Genomic DNA, 21745 nt, shown 5'->3' on the forward strand with positions numbered 1-21745 from the left:
GAGAGCAGCGCCTGCCTCTTTTTTCATACCTTGCCTTCATACCAGAGAAAGCATTGACCCTTACCTTTCAGCCGCTTAGCAAGTACCCCCGCCCCAATTTGGATTGGATTTTAAAATAAGCTGGAGAGGCACGGGCGGGGGGGGGGGGGGGGGGGGGGCCGGGTAGTGGGGGTGGGGGTGGGGTGTGTGGGTGTGGGTGTGTGTGTGTTGGGTGGAGTCAGAGAGTTGCCCAGGGGACAATTAAGCTACCCAGGGTTGGGTGGGCTGGAAAAGCCTGGCTGGGGGCCAGGAAGAGAGGTGCTGATGAGTCAGCCCATTTATGGGGGAGACCAGGCTTGGAGTTAATGTTTGGTTCATGGTGCGGGATAAGTGCACTGTGGTCAGCACCTGTGAGGGTGGTCAGCACCTATGAGTCTGGGTTAACAGATGTCACTGCGGTGGAGGGGCTTGGAGGAGGCCCCTTAACTGGGGGAACTGGGATGCTTGGTGCTGTGGGAAGAGTGGAGAGTGGGATGCAGAGTGGCTGAACGGCAGAGAGGGAGAGTACCCTGTGGGCTGGAAAGGTGACACTACAGAAGTGACAGGTGTGAACCAGGTGGCTCTGCTCTGGGTGGTGGAGAGCTTCGAGAGTGTGTGAGAGGCCCAGAGCTGACTGACATCCTGGCCTCCTCTGGGCTGAGCCGCAATATACATGTCTGTCTCCACCTTCCTGACCCCTCAAAAAGCTGGGCTTCTCACATCTGCTTACCAAAGAAGTTAATTTGAGGGTTATGATGGTGGATGGTCCTGGATGCCTCCCAGATATTTCTTCTGCCCAACAAGCAACCTTACCTGCAAACTCACCATTTGAGGTTCGTTTCTTTGAGCTTAATATTTTGAAGGGCGCCTTTCTGAAGCCCTAATTTAAAACGGACATACTTCTGGGAGGTGAAGGTCTAGTAGAGCCTTGCTACTCTGAGTGTGGCCTGTGGACCTGCAGCATCAGCATCACCTAGGAACTTGTTAGAAAGCAGACTCTTGCACCCCACCCCTGACCTCTTGAATCAGAATCTGTATTTGACAAGATCCTTGAGAGGTTTGTTTTATCAGTAAAGTTTGAGAAGCCCTGCTCCACAGTACCTTCTCAGGAATGAGCATTTCACAGCCCTTGGTGAAAGAGTGTCAAAAAGGTCACTGGATAAGAATGTAGGTTTGAGAATGAGATTGAGACTGGAACTTCTTTTCCTGGACATTTATGGTAGGGTTGGATTAATTGTCGACGGCTGGCTCCTTGAGGGTATTCCCTGCTAGTGCCAGGAGGGTAACTGTGTTTTGGGCATCTTAATACAGATTCAAGTAGCAGTTCAGTTTTCTGTGTAATGAAAACACTGCCATGTGTGCTGCATATGGGCCAGTCGGAAGTGGGCGGAAGGGGCAGGGTTTTTGGAAGCTGGATAAACTGCTCTGCCTCTAGGAGGCCTCGGGTTGGGTAGATGCTGTCCCTTAAGGAGAAAGAATTAAGGAACTGTCCTCCACTTCATCTGTCCCTCCCAAATGAATGGAATGACCCATCAATCACACCTCTCCACGGTCTTCAGGATTTATGCAGAGGGAGCTGCAGAAATGCTAATTTGGGGCAGTCAGCAGAGGAGAGGATACCAGCCAAGCTCCACTCTTAATTACCCCTGCCACCACCCCAGGCTGGACACCCCATTTCTGCCACCTGGTGCCCTTGGAGGCCCCTAGGCCCAAGAAACAGGATGATGCCAAGACATGGTGCAAGTCACCACTCATGGTCCTCTGGAGGAATAATGGTGACCCTGACACCGACAAGGCTGGCCTGAGACTGGGGATCTGAGGACTTCAGAGCCTTGGTGGGGCTAGCGGTATCACAGGCGAAAGATTATGGCATGACTTGTGCACCCTAGACCTACTAAAAGACGACTGTCCTTCCTCTGTGCTGGCCTTTTTGCCAGGAGGCAGAGTGGCCGGGGGGAGCTGTGGGAGAACGTGGGTTGGCATGGTCATGGAATTAACAGACAGTGACATTCAAGTGAAAGATACCTTCATCCGTGAGTTCAAAAACAACGTGGTCAATAGAAGTCTTACTGTTTCCTAGAACCCTCAGGTTTTAAACAAAATTCATTGTTTTAAAACGTGATGGTGATTTTTTTTTAGCAAATTAATTTAACTGCCTTTGTTCATTTTTTAGAAAATTATTTTTGAGCCTTGATTTGCGTTTTTCTTGGCCCCAGGTAGTCCTATTTGTCCATTTAATTGGTGTGCAAAGTTATTTGTGAGTTGGACCCTGCCAGATGGGTTATTTCAGAATGGGGTTATTCTGCCTCCAGTGGAAGAGAAGTGGGGAGGGGAACAGGCTCTTCTGGGCTCCAGCCCCCTGCACCAGTGTGGACAGTACCATGAGTCAGGTGGGTGGGAGGGGCGGTTAACTCCCTAGCTGTGTCTTCCTCACTCTAGGCCCTAACGTCGCACTTTGCCCTACTCTGCAGCGGTCCGGTGTCTCACTAGACCGTGAGCTCCTTCAGCATGAGCTGTATCTTATTCCTTCTTGTATCCGCAGGGACTGATGCTTAATCACTGTCCATTGACTCAGTGTCTATTACATTGGCATCTAGTATGCTTATAACCGGTTTTAACTATTCACATTGATTCCATTCAGACTAGGCAGCTAGCGCCCATCTTGCTGTATCCTGGGCTCTGGGCAAATGCCTTTGGAGTAGAGGCAGAAACTCATGTGCCTAGAGGGGCTGGGAATCTGACCAGAGAGTAAAGCAGCATCAAGTGTAAGACGATAGGGCGTGGTGGGGACTGTGGAGAATAGAAAAGCACAGGTCCCAAGTAAAAGGCACACCTGTAGGCAAAACCCACCTATATGACAGAGTCAGAATCATGGTTGCTCCAGGGTGTGATGACTACGGCTTAAGGGTTGCTTTTGGAGTGCTGGAAATTTCCATATCTTGATCTAACTATCTACAAGAGTGGTGAGTGATCATTTGTGCGGAAGAGTCAATTCAGAAGAATTAGAGCATTTATGGAGATAAATAGAAGCATATTTATTTTGGTTCAATATGAAAATAGCTTTATTGAATTCCATAAGGCAGAAAACGCATACTCTTACCAACACTATTGACTAGAAGGGTGTCAGTGAGAAACTTGGCATATTTAAGAAGTAGCCACATGGAGATAGCTTTCTAGTCTTTCATTGTGAAATGTAATCTGGTTCTGTCCCGGGGAGTGGTACGGGCTGCTGCTGCTGCTTCTTTCTGGCTGTGTATTTGGGCCTCAGAGATCATGCTCCTGGGGCTCTGTCTCCCTTCAACAGTGACAGTCTGAGAGGCTCCGTGTATTGCTGGGGGCTCGGGGCTATCAGACGTCTGTTCCCAGCCCCAGGGGCCTCAGGCAGTGACACCGAGAGTGACACAGCAGGCTCAGGCTTAGCGTTTGTAGTTTTGATCTTTCCTTTGCAGAGTCTAACAGCTCATGCAAGAGTTGGTTATTATTATGATCATAAACCTATTCCCTTTCTGATTTTTGTGAGGCTGCTTGGAGGCAGGTAGAGCTTCCATTCCTGAGCTAAGGCTAAGGCCTTGCCCAGGCCTTAGTTTTCTCAGTGGTTGAATGGGAATAATTTCCAATTATACTGCAAGCTTGCTGTCAGCATTAATAAGAAGGAAACTCTACAGAAAGCCTTTTGTGCAGGGCCTGGCACATGGTACACATGCAGAATGTGGTAGCTTTTTTACTATCCCTTTTCGATTCAGTCATGTGTTAGGCACATTGTATTCCAGCAAAGAGGTGAAACCTCCCCTTATTTTGAGAGTTGGACAATCTATAAGTTCTCAAATCGAGTTCTGCCTGAGGATGTATGCATGTGTGGTTGTGGTTTTTCATTTTGCATTAATTATTAGCAACATTAAAAAACTGCATTTTTGTAATAAAGAGCTAGATTTCTGGCATATCTGGCTAGAACAGGAAACATTGGGTCTGTGTTTCCAATTGACAGTAATTGGTTGGGGCTGAGTTGCAGCCACCCCTTTTTATTTATTTGTATTTTTATTTAGAACATGCTTTGAGGGTTATATACATACAATAAAGTAAACAGATCTTAAATGAAAGTGATGGGTTTTTGCATATGTGTGCATGTGTGTAACCCCAGCTGGATCTGATGCATCCTTGGTGGCTTGACGAGGCTCCCTCAGGCCATCTCCTGTTCTTTTTGTGGGTGTGTGTGTGTGTGTGATACTCCTATTTTACGTAATAGCATATTATAATCAAATAATGTAACTACAGAGTTTTCTATAGCATTATTTTTAGAGACTGTTTAGTTTTTCATTATATTCATTGAAGTAACCACTATTATGATTTTGCCCTGGCTTTTGCCAGCACGTGAGTTTTACAGGTGCGCTTATAGCCTTCAGTTCTCCTCAGTCTCCACATTCCCTGTCACCTCACATCTGACCCTATTTATTTACACTATATCCTGGCCCCTTTAGCCATTTGAGTTTGTGACATCTATGCCAAGGGCTAGAAGAGTCCCTAGAAACTAGCTGGATGTACCATGTACCACGTTACAGGTGCAGAAACTGAGGCTCACAGTCAGGGAGTGGGCTGCTTCTAGACCCTCTCCTGGGGTGCGGTGGGCCTGGGCGGTGGCTAATCAAGGGCAGAGCCCAGCTACTTCCACCCCAGCATGAGGCCAGGCAGACCGTCGTCTCTTGGTCCCTGGCAGCCAGGGCCTGACCCTGCAATCACACTCACCCAGAGCCTCCCGCAAGCTGATCAACCTAGCAGGGAGGGAGTCCTTCCTGAAGATGTATCTTCCCCAGGACAGGCTGTTAGCAGTGCTGCCTCCCTCTTTAAAGGCCATGCTCCATTTGGAGAGGACCTGCAATGCCATTTCTGACAAGGGCCCTGTGTACCACCTTGATTGTGTCTGTTTCTGAAAGGAAGGCTGTAATTTGGGAGCCAGTGAAATCAAGGGAGGGAAATAGAGGAGAGCAAAAGAGAGAGAGAAAGGGAGGGAAGGGAGAGAAAACAGAAGGGGTGGCTGGGACTGTGTCTGGGTCTTCATTTGCAGTGCTGGTCCTGTCCCCAAGAAGTGCTGGTTTTTCCTGGCTTCCTTGGGGCTCGGTCAGGGTGGGCCGGGTCCCTCAAAGGGCTTCCCTTTAGCTCTGCCCCTCTTCTGTTCTTTGCTACAGAGATAAAAGACTTGTCATCCTGCCCCGGACTTACCCAGGGCTTCATTCTCCAGTCCTCTGCATCCCTTCTCTGGCTGTCGCCTGCCCGTGCCCTGGGAGGAGACTGATTTTGACCTTTTCTCCTGGGGCCAGAAGAGCTGCTATCTTCAGGGACAGGTGGTGACAGAACTCTAAGCCAAGCCTCTCTCTGTCCCTTCTACAGAGGCCCGAGGCTTTGTCTTAGGAGAGGCATGGGTAGATTGTCACAGGAAAACCAGCGTGTGTTGGACAGTGGGGCAGGAGGTCCTTCCTTTGTGTTTTAGGGTCCTACATCCACTGTTGGGGAGACCTTTCATTTAGCCATTCGGTTAACCAATACTGAGCATCACCTGTGTACCAGGCTTATCTAGTGACTGGGGATTTATGCTGAGCATCATCTACAGCAGTGCTATTCAATAGAAATACAATGCAAGCCACATACATGGTTTTAAATTTTCTGGTAGCTATTTTAAAGAATTGAAAGAAATAGATGAAATTATTTTTGATAATCTATTTTATTTAACCCATTGTATCCAAAATATTACCATTTAGCAATAATCGATATAACAAACTATTAATGAGATCTTTTACATTCTTTTTTTTTTTTTAATTAAGACTTTGGAATTTTTTGTGTGTTTCGCATTTATAGCACTTCTCAGCTGGACTCAGCATTGGCCATGTGTGGCTGGTGGCTACTGTACTGAACTGGCGGAGATAGATAATAAATACACACTCAAGACAATTACAGATGGTCAGGAGAGCTACAGAGAAAACAGAGGATCATTGAAATGCTAAAGGCAGAAGACAGAGGAGTTGGGGAAGGCTTCTTGGAGAATGGGAAGATGTGGTCTAGCTCCATGGGCCTGAGCCCTGGCAGGGCTGGGGAGGGGGGTGGAAGGTGGGGAGGGGCCCATGTGTTCTCAGGCAGCCCCCCAGTATTCCACAGCATCTTGGTTACCAAGCATGGGATTAAATATCCCCTCTCCTTAGAAGACTGAAATAGAGGGAGCCTGGAACTGCTAGCAGTGTTTTAGAAAAGCACCTTATCTGTGTCTGTGTGTGTGTGTGTGTGTGTGTGTGTATCTCATTGTCTATGCATACTTTCTAAAAGAAAGATAAGGATTAAGTTCATCTTTCTGCTGCTTTTTACACTTGGGAGTTTTCCAAGCAAGAAGGACATTGGCTTGGACAGCTGAGGAAGTTGGGGCAACCCAGAGCAGTTGGGGTTATGTCCTCTGGAGGAGAGGGTCTGGCCTGTCCAAAGTAGTGGGGCTTGGATGCCAGGGGGCTTCTGGTGCTTAGCAGACCTGAAGGCCCATTTTTTTCCTGCTGGACTGGGATGGGAGGAAGACTGGGAGGGGATCTTGGGGCTTGCAAGAAATGCCATGGACAGAGTGCTCTGGGGCTGGGTAAATGCAGACCTTCCTTGCTGTCTGGCCTTTACCTGATTGACCTGGGCCAGGGTGAACATTCAGGTGCCCAGAACGTCCAGTCTGTCTGGGCAGCGGGTGTAAGAGAGTCAGGCTGGCTATGCGGACACTGGGCAAATCGCACACGCTCGCCCCATATAAAAGGGGGCACCGCTGCTACGGTTTTCGCCTGTGGTTGTAAAGCAGCATGCAGGATAAGTGTGGTTAGACACTTCGACTTCTCAAAATTCTCTGGAAATCTAGATTTAAAAACTACAAAATTGTATTTCAAATGTTAGCAACCCATTCAAGTATTTAAAAACACCATGAAGCCATTCATTCATTGGTCAAATTTTTATTGAGCCCCTACTGTGTGCCAGGCACTGTCTTAGGCCTCTGGGGTCTGTCAGTGGCTCCCAGTTCAGTTCATTTCAGTCGCTCAGTCGTGTCTGACTCTTTGCGACCCCATGGACTGCAGCAAGCCAGGCCTCCCTGTCTATCACCAAGTCCCGGAGTTTACTCAAACTTGTGTCCATTGAGTTGGTGATGCTCCACCCTGTGTAATATATATTGTTGGGAAAGGCCCTCATGTAAGCTGCATGTAGGCTACAGATGGCCAGTTGATATATGATCTTTGTCATAAACGTAGAGTTTCGGGGATGAAAATAACATCAGGAAGCATTTATTAAACACTTACTGTGTGACAGCCCCTGGGCTTGGCACTTCATACAAAACCCCTTGCTTAGTCCTGACAACAACCAAATGAGACAGGGACTTCTGCTGGGTGTAGTTTACAGGTGAGAAGTCAGGCACGGAGAGGTGAAGCAATGTACCCAGAGTCACAGAGTTAGCAGGCAGTGGGGTGTCATTTGCCCAAGGCAGGCTGAGTCCTTAATCCTTACTATGTTCTTCTCATTGTACTGTTCTTAGAGAGGGCTAGAGCCAGATCCCTGCTTCGGCAGATGGAAACTGTCCGGAAAAGACCCGTGAGCCCCGCTGGGTCTGCACAGAGGCAGTGGCGGGGTGGACTTTCGGTCCAGGCCCGTCAGGTGTGTTTACTGCCCTGTGGACTTTACCTGTGATTGACTCTGCCCTGGGGTTGGACATTCAGGTGCCTACAGCACCCAGGCATTTAAGAGCAGGGCTGGGCAGTGACTTAACATCCATGGGAGTAAATGAGGGGGACAGTTCACCAGCTTGGACTACAGGTCCTCTGCTTGGATCAGGTTGCCCCATGTGGGACGGCCAGCCATGTCAGTGCTCTCTGCTCCTGCCTAGACTGGAGACCCCAGCCTAACTTCAGCTGTAAAACCAGGGGGGTCGAATGCAATGACTCCTGTGGTTTAATCTCTGCCGCACACCTTCCCACTGCTGTTGGCCAGGCTTGCTGGTGAACTGCCCTCAGTATTTCTGGCCGAACTTTAATCCTGGCCTGGACTCTGGGTCCTGACCTGAGTGACTAGAGGACCATGGATTCATCTTGTAGTTTCCTTGTGTTGCTGTACCTATGGTAACCATAAGGCAGAGGAATATGTGTGAACGGTGAAGAAAGATGCCCCTGGCAGGCTTGGGAAGACTGTGTGACAGTTCTTAGGTCGGCTCAAGTGCTTTCATCCTCTGAGCCACAGTGTTCTCAGCAGAAGGAAAAACCCTTCTGACCCTTGCTTCGGGGAGGAAGGGACTCTTGTGAGATATACATGAATTGTGATATATAGACAGCTCAGTAAATAAATATTTTTGAGTTGTCATTATGCATTAATGACTTGAACTATGCAGGATTTACAAGAGATATGCAGATAGCTATGTAAATATCACAAACACTTCTAAATTCCAACAGCAGTGTCTTTGAATGGCTTGATGGCTTATGTCCACTACAGCAACTTGACACCCCTCTTTGGGGAAAGTGTGTAAGTCAACGAATCAAAGGACTACTGTTTGCGGGCACTGTGCAAGGCACAGAAAGTACAAGAGCTTTCACAACTATTCAGAGTACCATATTTGGGCCGGTCAATCTGATGTGTGTGTGTGTGTGTGTGTGTGAGAGAGAGAGAGAGAGAGAGAGAGAGAGAGACAGAGCGCTCTATAGCCCCCTTTGGGAACTTCAGCATCTCATGTCTGCCTCAGCTAAAGTTTTCTTTCTCTGGTCTTCCTCACCGAAGCTCTCCCCTTCACCGAAGTGCGGTGTGTGACAGCTGGGGACCGAGGTAGCACGGGATGGCTGCTGTCCTGGGAAGGAGACAGGAAGGGCATGGGGTGTAAAGAGTGGGGGTTGTAGCAGTCTGGACCTGCCAGGCTGGCTGACCTGCCAAGCCGAGCCTGAGGGCTGTTGGAAACTGGAGCTCGGGCCGGAAGAAGGGAGCCCATGAATAATACAGCAGGAGGGAGGCTGTTAACTAGGTGACCTCGTTGCACCTGTGTGTTTCACAGCTTCCTGGGGAGCCGCCACGGGAGGCCAGGGTGTCGGGCGAGGGCAGAGGGGAGAGGGGAAGGCCGAGTGGAGAAGCAGGGCCTTCTTTTCCTTCCCGCTCTCCTTTCAGCTCTCCAGCTCAGAAGTTCTTTGTACTAGCAGCTCCTTCTCCTTCTGCTTTTGACCCAGCTGGCCTTGGCCATGCGCGCGGGCACATGCGTGCTCGGGAGCGAGCGTAGGCGCACGGGCGTGCACGTGGACGCACGCGAGCACTCAGGCAGGTGTGCTGGTCACCAGCGTGTTCCTGAGAAGAGGCGGAACGTGAGGCTAGGCCTTCTCCGGTGCCCTGCCTCTCAGGCCTGCTTTCCAGGTCTGCTTGCTGAACTGGGCGGCCCTGCTCCTGGCCTCTGGGCCTGATGTGCTGCGTCACCTTTGCCAAGGTGGCCCCCTCTCTGGGCCATTTCTGGCCACCATGGACAATACAGGCTCCTGGGCCAGGACGGTATGGCATCCCAAGGTTTAACAGCCTCTGACAAGGGAAGCACCGTTTGATCTAAGTTGGGGGTCGGCAGCCCTGACTTTCTCTTCTAATGCTGGGGGGTCTGTCATTTTTAAGTGTATGTCACCGGAGCCCATTTACAGCCACCCAGATGTGGCGCAGAAGAGCCTCCCTAGCTCCCATAGCTCCCCGTGAAACAAAGAAGATGTCTGGGCAGATATGGGGGCCGTTTTAGGACCAAGCAGAAGGAAATGAGCTTGAACTTCAGCAGGAGAGTAGAAGGGCAGACCCGAGGAGAAGCTGGTTGAACAGAGTGTGGGGTGAAGGGCAGAGGAGGACGTGAGATGCTGTAGTCCATTCCCAGAGGAGACTGACTTTACTTGGCTTTACCTTCCGAGGAGCTGTTTCCAGACCCCTGGCCTAGGGGTGGGAAGCAGAGGGCCCCTGGCCATACCTGGGACCAGGGCAGGAGCCCCAGCCTGCACCTCCTCCTGGGTCCTGAGTGCTGTCAGCAAGGACCTGACCCCTGAGGAGGGGGTCAGGCCCTCCTCCCCAGGACTGGAAAGGGACTTTCCTCCAAAGCCACACGCTGGCCTTAGCCTGCTTCCTCAGACTTAGGAGCCCGGGCCCAGTGACTTAGGCCTTCCAGCTGCCCTCTGAAAACTAGGCCTTTAAGATGTGGTACTGCAAGGAAGGGGACCAAAAAAAAAAAAAAAAAAAGTGGGTGCACCTCCGTATACACACACACCTCTCTGCACAGACTTGTAGACACATTTGCCTGCCTGGACAGTATGGGGAGCACCTCCTCCTCTGTGTATGGTCTGGGTGTGTGTGGCCAGAGCTACAAGCACCAGGCTTCATCTTCGGGCCCATTGCTTAAACCAGGAGAGTATTTCTATCTCTGAGCCAGACCATCCAGGTTCAAATCCTAGCTCTTCCAATGATTAGTTGTGTAACCTTCGGCACTTAAATCATTCTGTTCTTTAGTTTTCTCATCTAGAAAATCAGGATAGTAATAGAACCTACCTAAAAGGGTTATTGGGAGAATTAAATGAGTTATTGCCTGTAAAATGCTTAGAAAATATGCCTGCCATATAGGAAATGCTCAAGAAATGCTGTTAGTTACTTGTAGGTTACTGTTAAACTTTTATGCCGCTCTTACTCTTAGCTCCTGCCTTTTGGAAACTCACAGTCTTGCAGACTACCTGAGGGTGCCAGGAGTGGCTATTATACCTATGAGAAAAGCTTTGTAGGTTCAGAGGAGGTGGGGGCGGCATCTGGGTGGGGATGAGAGGACAGTCTTGGAAGGCTTCATGGAGGAAGAGGTGCCCTTGCTGAGAGGCTGTGGCTTTTCTCTGTGCCCACTGGCACTGTACTGCCACAGTAGCAGGGCAAGACGAGAGGCAGGCAGTTCAGGGGTTAGTAGCATCAATGTTGCTCCCACGTCAACTGGAATATTTTTAGTCAGCTTTTTAATTGAAGCATAACACTTACGAAAGAGGGTACAAATAATACACATACAGCTTGAATTATCACAAAGTGGCCCCTCCCCTGTGACTGCCATGCAAACCTAGAAAAAAGAAATTAACAGAAGCATTTCTGTCATGAGCCAAAGGTAACTTCTAATCCTGGCTTCTAATAGCATGCATTCATTTTTGTCTATATTGAACTTCATAGAAATTTATTCATACAATATTTTCTCTTGGCGATGTTTTCTTCTACTCAACTTATTTGAGAGGGTCATCAAGCTGTGAATAGTTACATTTGTTTGTTCTCATTACTATATAAGTTTCCATTGTGTGAATATACCACCGTTTACCCATTCTATTGTTGATGGACAATGGGGTTACTTCTAGTTTTTGGCTATTATGGAAAAGTCTGTTCAGATTATTTGGTATGTGTCTTTTGGTGTGTATATATATATATATATATGCAATTCTTTTGGGTATATTTGACTGTCCTTTTAGCAATACAAATACTATAATATAATTACTAGCTTGATGTATCTAGTAGTATACATTTTGTAGCTTTATTCTTCATTTTGGCTCTTTGCATTTCCGTATGAATTTAGAATCCACTTTTGAAATTCCACAAAGACTCTGCTGAGATTTGATTGAGACTGTATCAACAATATGTAGATCAGTTTGAGGAAAATTGACATCTTTATAATGCTGAATTTCTGATCCATGAGTAAAATATACTCCTCCATTTTTCCCAGGTCTTAATAAGTTTCTGTCAAGAATGTTTCTTAGTTGTCTGTGTAGAAGTCTTATGGCTTCTCTGGTGGCTCAGTGGTAAAGAACCTGCCTGCAGTACAGGAGGGAGAAGGCAATGGCACCCCACTCCAGTACTCTTGCCTGGGAAATCCCATGGACAGAGGAGCCTGGTAGGCTACAGTCCATGGGGTCCCTAAGAGTCAGACACGACTGAGCGACTTCACTTTCACTTTTCACTTTCATGCATTGGAGAAGGAAATGGCAACCCACTCCAGTGTTCTTGCCTGGAGAAACCCAGGGACGGGGGAGCCTGGTGGGCTGCCGTCTATGGGGTCGCACAGAGTTGGACACGACTGATTCGACTTAGCAGCAGCAGCAGCAGCAGCAGCAGCAGCAGTGCAGGAGACGCAGTTTCGATCTCTGGGTCGGGAAGATCCCCTGGAGGAAGGCATGCAACCCACTCCAGTATTCTGGCCAGGAAAATCCTATGGACAAAGAAGCCTAGTGGGTTACAGTCCATGGGGTCACAAAGAGTCAGACATGAGTGAAGTGACTGAGCACGTAGAAGTCTTATATTTCTTTTATTAGATTGATTTCTATATGTTTTATGCTTTTGCTACTATTATAAGTGATATTTAAAGGTTTTTTTCATTTCTAATTATTTGTTTCTGACATATACAAGTACCATTGATTTTTAAAATATTGACCTGTATCCAACAATCTTTGTTAAATTTACTTATTATACCCAATAGTTTATCTATAGAATCTTTGATTTTTTTTAACCTGCACAATCATGTTTTCAATTAATAATAACAATTTTATATCTTCCTTTCCAATATTTATGTATTTTTTCTTGCCTTATTGCAATGGCTAAGTCTTCCAAAATAATATTGCATAGACGTGGTAATAGTGGGCATCCTTATTTTGATTCTGGTATCGTGAAAACTTTCAATGTTTCACCATTAAGTATGATGTTTGTTGTAAGTTTTTTGCAGATCTAGTTTATCATATTAGGAAAATTTTTCTATTATTTTTTAAAAACTGTGGGGAAATACATATAATATAAAATTTACCATTTTAAGTATACGTTTCATTGGCATTAATAAAATTCACAGTGTTGTACGCACCATCACTGTCCATTTCTAAACTTTTAATCATCTCAAACAAAAGCTCTGTAAACTCTGTAACCATTGGACAGTACCTCCCCATTTTCTCTCCTTCCAGGCCCTGGCAACCTGTTCTCTGTCTCTGTAAATGTGCCTGTTTCTAGGTATCTTATGTAAGTGGAGTCATATAATAATTGTAATTTGTGTCTGGCTTGGTTAGCATGCTTTCAGGGTTCATTCATGTTTAGCATGTCTCAGAATTCCTTTTTTTAAGGTGGAATAGTAGCTAAATTGTATGCATATACCATATTTCATTTATCTATTCATCCATTGATGTCATTTGGATTGTTTCTACTTTCTAGCTATTGTGAATAGTGCTACTAAGAACATCAGTGTACAAATATCTGTTTGAGTCCATGCCTTCAGTCTGTTTGAGTATATATTTAGGAGTGAAATTATCATAAATAATTCTACATTTAGTTTTTTGAGGAATCATCACACTGTTTTCCACAGAAGTTGCTTGATTGTATGTGCCCACAGCAATGTGCTACAATTTTTTCCATATATTCACAAATGCTTGTTATTTTTATTATTAATATTTTTTATAATAGCCATTCTAATGGGTATGAAGTGGTATCCCACTGAGATTTTGACTTGCATTTTCCTAATGGCTAGTGACGGAGAAGGCAATGGCACCCCACTCCAGCACTCTGGCCTGGAAAATCCCATGGACGGAGGAGCCTGGTGGGCTGCAGTCCATGGGGTCGCTAAGAGTTGGACATGACTAAGCGACTTCCCTTTCACTTTTCACTTTCATGCATTGGAGAAGGAAATGGCAACCCACTCCAGTGTTCTTGCCTGGAGAATCCCAGGGATGGGGGAGCCTGGCGGGCTTCCGTCTATGGGGTCACACAGAGTCGGACACGACTGAAGTGACTTAGCAGCAGCAGCAGCAGCAATGGCTAGTGATGAGTATCTCTTAATTGGCCATTTTAATATCTTCTATGGAGAAATATATATTCAAGTACTTTGCAAAGCTATTTTTGAATTGGGCTGCTTATATTTTTGTTGTTGAGTTGTAAGAATTCTTTATATGTTCTGGATATAATCCCTTATTAGAATATAAATTTTCCCCCCATTCTATAGGTATCCATTCTGTTGATAGTATCCTTTGATATACATAAGTTTTTAATTTTTATGAAATCCAGTCTATCTTTTTTGTTATTGTTGTTGCCTATGTTTTTGGTGTCATAGCCAAGAAATCATTGCCTATCCAATATCATAAAGATTTTCACCTAAGAAGTTTATAGTTTTAGTTCTTATATTTCGGTCTTTGATCTATTTTTTTTTTTAAGTTTTGTGTATGTTATAAGAGTCCAGCTTTTGCTTGTGGTCATTCAGTTTTCCCAGGATCGTTTGTTGAAAAAGACTGCCCTTTCCCCATTGAATGATCTTGGCACCCTTGTCAAAAATGTGTTTACAGTATATGCGATGATTTATTTCTGTATTCTCTGTTCTATTCCACTGGTCTGTATTAATGTCCTTACCTCACTGTTGTGATTAATGTAACTTTGTAGCAAGTTTTGAAATCAAGAAGTATGAATTCTCCAACATTGTTCTTTTTCAAGATTGTTTTGGCTATTTGAAATTCCACACAAATCTTAGGATGGGTTTTTCTATTTGTGCAGAAAACATCATTGGCATTTTGATAGAGATTGCATTAAATCTGTAGATTGCTATGGGTAATATTTTATCTTAATATTAAGGATAGTATTTTAACAATATTAAGTCTTCCCATCCATGAACATGGGATGTCTCCCCCTTAATTTGTGTCTTTGATTTCTATCAGCATGTTTTACAGTTTTCAGTGCACAGGTCATTTGCTTCCTCGGTTAAGTTTATTCTTAAGCATTTTATTCTTTTTGATGCTGTTGTAAATGGAATTGTTTTCTTAATTTTGTCTTCAGGTTATTCATCGCTGGTGTGTAGAAAAGCAACTTATTTTCATGAGTTGATTTTGTATCTTACAACTGCTGAATTTATTTATTAGCTCCAACAGTTTTTAAATGGGATCTTTAGAGTTTTCTTTATATATGGTCATGTCATCTGTGCATGGAGATAATTTTACTTCTTTCTTTCCAGTTTGGAATTGGGAATTTATTGCTCAGTTACTCTGGCTAGAGCTTTCAATATTATGTTGAATGGAAGTGGTATAGTGGGTATCCTTGTTTTGTTCCTGATCTCAAGGATGTCTTTAGCTATTTAGTGTGATGTTAGCTCTGGGTTTTTCGTATCTGGCCTCTTCTGCTTTGCAGAGAGTTTTTTAAAAATTATAAGTGTGTATGGAGTTTTATCAAATGTATTTTTGCATCTATTTGAAGTGATCATTTAATTTTTCTTCTTTCTCCTGTTAATATGCTGAATTACATGAATTGATTTTCAAAAGTTAACCAACTTTGCATTCCTGGAATAAATCCAACTTTGTCTTGATATTCTCTTCATAATCCCTTGGAAGCTATTGGACTAGATTTAATGGTTTCTCTTGACCATATTTTGCATGTGAATTATTAGTATTCCTTAAAATATTTTTTTCATCTGTGTTCATAAAAGAGATTGACCTATGATTTGCCTTTCTTCTGATATCTTTATCAGATTATAGTATCAAGTTGTGCTGGCTTTGTGGTATAAATTGGGAGCTGTTTCTTCTTTTTCTGTTTCTCTGTAGGAGTTTGGATAAAATTTGTATTATGTTTTTCCTCAAATTTAGGAAAATTAAGCAGAGAAGCCACATGAGCTTATGTTTCTTAAAGGAAAGGCTATTTTTTAAAAATAGAATTTATTTATGTTTGGCTGCGTTGGGTCTTCACTGCTGCACAGGCTTTTCCTCTAGTCCTGGCGAGTGGGGGCTCTTCTCTGGCTGTGGTGCTCAGGCTCTCACTGTGATGGCCTCTCCTGTTGTGGAGCATGGGCTCTGACGCACATGGGCCTTAGTACCTGTGGCTCCCGGGCTCTAGAGCACAGGCTCAGCAGTTGTGACGCGCAGGCTCAGTTACTCTGCAGCATGTAGGATCTTCCCAGATCAGGGATTGAAGCCATGTCTCCTGCATTGGCAGGCAGATTCTTTACCACTGAGCTACCAAGGAAGGCCTAGTGGGAAGGTTTTTGATTACAATTTCAGTATGTCTAGAGAAATAGAACTATTTATATTTCTGTGTTTTCATGTGTCCGTTTTGGTAAGTTGTACTTTTTAGGACTTTACCTACTTTGTATAAATTTTTATATGAATTGACAAAGTATTCATAGTATCTCCTGCGTTATTGTATTGTAGTCTCTATACTTTGTAGAATCTGCAGTGAGACTTTCTTATTCATGATACTGGTAATATATGCCTTCTCTCTCATTTTTTTCATTGTCATGCTGATCACTGGATTTGTTAGTCTTGTTAGTCTTTTCAGAGAATCACCTTTTTTTGTTGTTGTGCAGTCACTCAGTCATGTCTGACTCTTTGCGACCCCGTGGACTGCAGCACACCAGGCTTCCCTGTCCTTCACCATCTCTCAGAACTTGCTCAAACTCATGTTCAGTGATGATGTTCAGTCAGTGATGCCATCCAACCATCTCGTCCTCTGTCATCCCCTTCTTCTCCTGCCTTCAATCTTCTCCAGAATCAGGATCTTTTCTAATGAGCTGACTCTCATTAGAAATTATTATTACCTCAAGTATTGGAGCTTCAGCATCAGTCCTTCCAATGAATATTCAGGACTGATTTCCTTTAGGATGGACTGGTTGGATCTCCTTGTAGTCCAAGGGACTCTCAAGAGTATTCTCCAACACCACAGTTCAAAAACATCGGTTCTTTGGCACTCAGTCTTCTTTATGGTCCAACTCCCACATCCTTACATGACTACTGGAAAAACCATAGCTTTGACTATACGGACCTTTGTTGGCAAAGTAATGTCTCTGCTTTTTAATATGCTGTCCAGATTGGTCATAGCTTTTCTTCCAAGAAGCATCTTATAACTTCATGGCTGCAGTCACCATCTGCAGTGATTTTGGAGCCCAAGAAAATAAAGTCTCTCACTGTTTCCACTTTTTGCCCATCTATTTGCCCTGAAATGAGTGGACCGGATGCCATGATCTTCGTTTTTTGAATGTTGAATTTTAAACCAGCTTTTCCACTCTCCTCTTTCACCTTCATCAAGAGGCTCTTTAGTTCCTCTTCACTTTCTGCCATCAGGGTGGTGTCATCTGCATATCTGAGGTTATTGATATTTCTCCTGGCAATCTTGATTCCAGCTTGTGCTTCATCCAGCCTGGCATTTCACACGATGTACTCTGCATTTATGTTAAATAAGCAGGGTGACAATATACAGCCTTGACATACTCCTTTCCCAGTTTGGAACCAGTCTGTTGTTTCTTGTATGGTTCTAACTGTTGCTTCCTGACCGCGGTTTCTCAGGAGGCAGGTAAGGTGGTCTGGTATTCCCATCTCTTTAAGAATTTTCCACAGTTTGTTGTGATCCACACAGTCAAAGGCTTTAGCATAGTCAACAAAGCAGAAGTAGATGTTTTTCTGGAATTCTCTTGTTTTATGATCCAATAAATGTTGGCAATTTGATCTTTTACTGATTTTTTAATCAACCTTTAATTTACTGATTTTTGTTTTATATTTCATTTCCTTTCTTTAGTAAATTAAAATGTTTTTTTAACTTTCTTTGAGTTTAATTTACTTCTTAAAACATGTTTCAAGATAGATACATGGATTATTATGTTTTGGATTTTCTTCTTTTTGAAAATCTGAATTTAAGGCTATAAAATTTCCTCAAAGCAAAAAAGTTATATGTCACAAATTTTAATGTTATATTTTAATTATTTTAAGGCTCAAAATATTTTCTAATTTCTGTTGCAGTTTCTTCTTTGATTTATGATTTCTTAGAAAGACATTGCTTTATTTCCAAACATTTGGGGATTTCCTCATTTTTTTATGCTTGTTTTTGAGCTTAATATGCTATGATTAGAGAACATACTTTGAATGATTTCAGTTCCTTGAAATGTTTTGAAAGTTACTTTATGGCCCAGAATGTAGGATTTTGGTAAATTCTCCATTGCTTCATAAGAAGAGTGTTTATTCTGTAGTTGTACGCAGTTTTCATTTTCTCAGTGAGGTCAGATACGTAAGTCAGGCTGATTAGATGCTGGTATCCTTCTGATTTGTTTTATACTTTTTCTATCCGTTTTTGAGAAACATGTGTTGACATCTTCTATTACAATTGTAGATTTGTCTCTCTTTCTAGTTTTCTCTGAAAGTCCCCAATCCATAGGACAAGGCCATTGGAGAGTCACCTAGATGTCAAAAGTTTCATGTGGTTTTAAATTCTCTTCCTTTTCACCCAGTTTTATCATACAGATTTTCAAATGCAGAAAGTTTGAAAGACCTGTACCGTGAACACCCATGTACCCACCACTGGGGATTTTACAGTGTACATTTTGTTGCATTTCATTTATCATGTATGTATCCATCAAACCATTTCTTTAGGGCTGTATTCAAAGTTAGTTGTGTAACTGGCTCACTTCACCCCTAAACCCTCCATCACGTGTATCATTAAGTAGTCATCTTGCCTAATTTTAAAATCAAAAGTAGGGACCTGAAACAGTTCAGGTACAAAGGGCAGCTCTTCAGAGAACGTGAGCCAAGTAGGAGAGAAGACGTGTCACACAAGAGTTTCGCCTGGGAGACCTAGGGTGGTGATGGTGAGGCTGAGTGTCCCTCTCACCTTCCAGGCAACAGGGATGGGGTCTGGCCTTTGAGTTCTTTGCCTCTAGCAGTTTGGGGCTGGTGTTCAGGACAGGTCTGTTGTGCAAATGAGTGGTGTGCTTCACAGGGCAGAAGTTGACTGTGTGATTCTGGAGGCTCTAAGCTCAGAGAGTGAAAGCTCCTGGAAGGCAGCTTGGGGTCCATTAAAAGAGAAAATTTGTCTTTCTTTTTTGAAGTACCAGAGTAACTTTTGTTTCTACAACTTTATTTTCAGGTAGGTAATATAGGCATGTTGTTGCTGTTGAGTCGCTAAGTTGGGTCTGACTCTATTGTGACGCTGTGGACTGTAGCCTGCCAGGCTCCTTTGTCCATGGGATGTTTCAGCATGCAGAAACTTCAAAAGGCCCCGAATGGAATGCAGTGAGATCTCTCTCTTTTCCCTCTCTCCTCCAGCCACCCAGGTTCTGCTCCCAGAGGTGGTCAGTTTCCAGTTTCTGGGTGTCCTCTCAAGTAGTCTGTGTACACACGTGTTGACGGTGATAGTGAAAGAGCTAGTTGCTCAGTTGTGTCCGACTGTCTGCAACCCCATGGACTGTAGCCCGCCAGGCTCCTCTGTCCATGGAATTCTTCAGGCACCCGAGTGGGTTGCCATTCCCTACTCCAAGGAATATACCCAATGAAGGGATCAAACCCAGGTCTTCTGAATTGCAGGTGGATTCTTTACAATTTGAGTCACCAGGGATAGTAACACTATTAATACCACTTATTGAGAGCTTATTGTATGTGAGCTTGTATTCTGAGTATGTGACATGTATTACTTCATTTGATCTTTGTAGCAACCCTATGAATATGTACTATTATTATCTCCATTTCAGAGATGTAGGAAACTGAGCCCATAGGAGTTAAGCAGCTCAGGCAAGCTCACATACCCACATGGGCAGTTGGGATGTGAGTCCAGCTGGTCTGGCTGCTCTTTTGACCTCTTGTTCTGTTCCTTTCAGTGTTTCTTGGAACCAGCTCTATCAAAAGTTCCCTCCAGTGACCTGGCAACTGTGCATTTAACAGTGCACCAGCCTGGTTGATATGGTGGTGAGCTCCCTGTCCCTGGAGGGCACTCAACTAAATGAGCCCAAAGGCTTCTCTACAAATAGCCTTGTTAGTTTTCCTCGTAGCTTTAGATTCTGCTTCTCTCCTGCCCGTGGGATCGGTTTTCTGTCCTCTCTGTAGGGGTCTCAGGTCTGTACCCTATTCTATCAACCCCCAGAGAAGAGCCCTTTGAGCATCTCATAAGGAAGGATGAGGTCTGGGCAGGGTGGCCTCGCCCTGTTTGCAGGAGGCAGTACGGAGGCACAGAGCGGGCAATGAGAGCTATTTAGCTGCAAACAAGACTGTGTCTGCCAGGAATGGTCCTCCCCACTCCTTTTCTGACCCCTGTGTTTAACCTGGCTTCTCTCCCTCTTTCCATCCCCCATCCCAGGCCCGGCCTAAGGAGAACCCGTATGCCCAGAGAGGAGAGTGGGGGCATATGGGAAAGAGCTGAGTAAAATTCTTCACTAGGAACAAATCTCATTTTCAAGAAAGTCTTGACAAAATGAGGCATTAAATTACAATATTTCGGAGAGCGTCGTAATTCTATTGCAGACAGCCCTTCATCATGGAATCTGAAAGCTGGGAAAATACAAAACTCATTAGATTAAAATAAACCACCTACTGCTCTAGAGAAAAGCTTATTTATCAATATCAATTTACTTATGATTACTCTGGCCTGCAATTTGTTATTTTTAAGAATTATTATTTGTGTATTGCTCATACAGATGTGAAAAATTTTTTCTTAAATTGAGTGTTTTAAAAAAGATGTCCTTAGTAAAGGTTAGAAAGTGGGTACTGGGGACAAGGAATTGGGGAGGGTCAGGAGATAAATTAAGAGGTTGGGGTGGGGGATGGTGAGAAAGAGGGTGTGTGAAGAGCTAGATGGAAGCAAGTGTGGACAGAGTGAACCAGAAACCACATAAAACCTCTGGGTCTTTAAAAGAAGTGTTTTATTCATTAAGAGGAAGGACTTCCTAATTAACCAAGCTGTCCAGAGAGGGAATGTGTCCTGTGTAGGTAGTGAGCTTTCTGTCACTGGAGGCATACAAGTTCAGGTTCAAAGTCTAGAAAGGAGGACGCTGTAGAGGCCCGCAGTTGGGTGAAGAGCCGCCTGTAGTTGTTTCCAGTCCTGATGTTCAGTGACTCTGTGAATCTCACACACCAGGTCTGGGGGTAGGACAGTGTGGGGCAGCCTTGCATCATATAGAATAGAGTATTGGACTGGGGGACAAATCCTCCCACCTTGAATTCACCGGCTCCGGTGCTCCTGGTTCCGGCCAGCCCTCACTGTGCAGTACTATGGAAAGAGCTCTGTTCCCACTGCCAGAGCCCCCTGGGTTCCAATCCAGCTGTCCTCACTTTCTGCTGCGAGACGTCAGTCCAGTGGTGGATTCTTCCTCAGCCCCAGTCTCTTCCTCAGTAGGATGGGTCAGTAAGGCCCCTTCATAGGCAGTGGGAAGGATCTATGACATTTTACAGAAAGTCTAGCACACGGCAGGCACACTCAGCATGTGTTAATACCTTCCTGCCTCCCTCCTGGGCCCGTTTCCTTATCTGCAAAGTGGAACGTCTGCCGGGAATCTCTGGGTTTCTTCTGGTTCTAGTTTTCCGCCCCAGGTGTCCAGTGTTCTTTGTGTGAGGAAGGAAAGTGCTTGGCGTGAGGGGGGCCCCAGCAGCTCCCAGCACCTTGAACCTCCTTGATGGCCTCCTGCCCTGACATAGGTGGTTTTCCTGCTCAAAGGATCTGCTGTCAGTTCTCCATGTTTTCGTCCTGCCTTTGGGAAATTGGATCCCCATTTCATAGATGGGAAAGTGGAAGCCCAGAGAGGAGAGGAGAGTATGCTCATCTGCCCCTCCCTACCACAGCCCCGGGCCCCCTGTTCTTAACTTCCTTTCCTGAGCAGCTCTGTGGGTTGTGGGGAGCAGAGGGGACTGCCTTCAGAATTTCCGGGAGTGTTTGGCATGGAACACACCCACTGTAGTCTCTGCTCTCTTTTTTCCATCTTTCTGCCAAATTGTAGTCTCTCTTTGGGACAAGCAGCTGTGCT

At 44.9% G+C, this 21745-nt stretch overlaps 1 protein-coding gene across 3 annotated transcripts in view; it reads left to right on the plus strand.

The window, feature by feature from the left end:
• LOC109553682 (cadherin-23-like) overlaps nt 1-21745 on the plus strand; it is a 392820-nt gene that overhangs the window by 25676 nt on the left and 345399 nt on the right. The window lies entirely within an intron of this gene.

Source organism: Bos indicus, chromosome 28 (genome assembly GCF_029378745.1).
Source record: "Bos indicus isolate NIAB-ARS_2022 breed Sahiwal x Tharparkar chromosome 28, NIAB-ARS_B.indTharparkar_mat_pri_1.0, whole genome shotgun sequence".
Classification (NCBI taxonomy): domain Eukaryota; kingdom Metazoa; phylum Chordata; class Mammalia; order Artiodactyla; family Bovidae; genus Bos; species Bos indicus.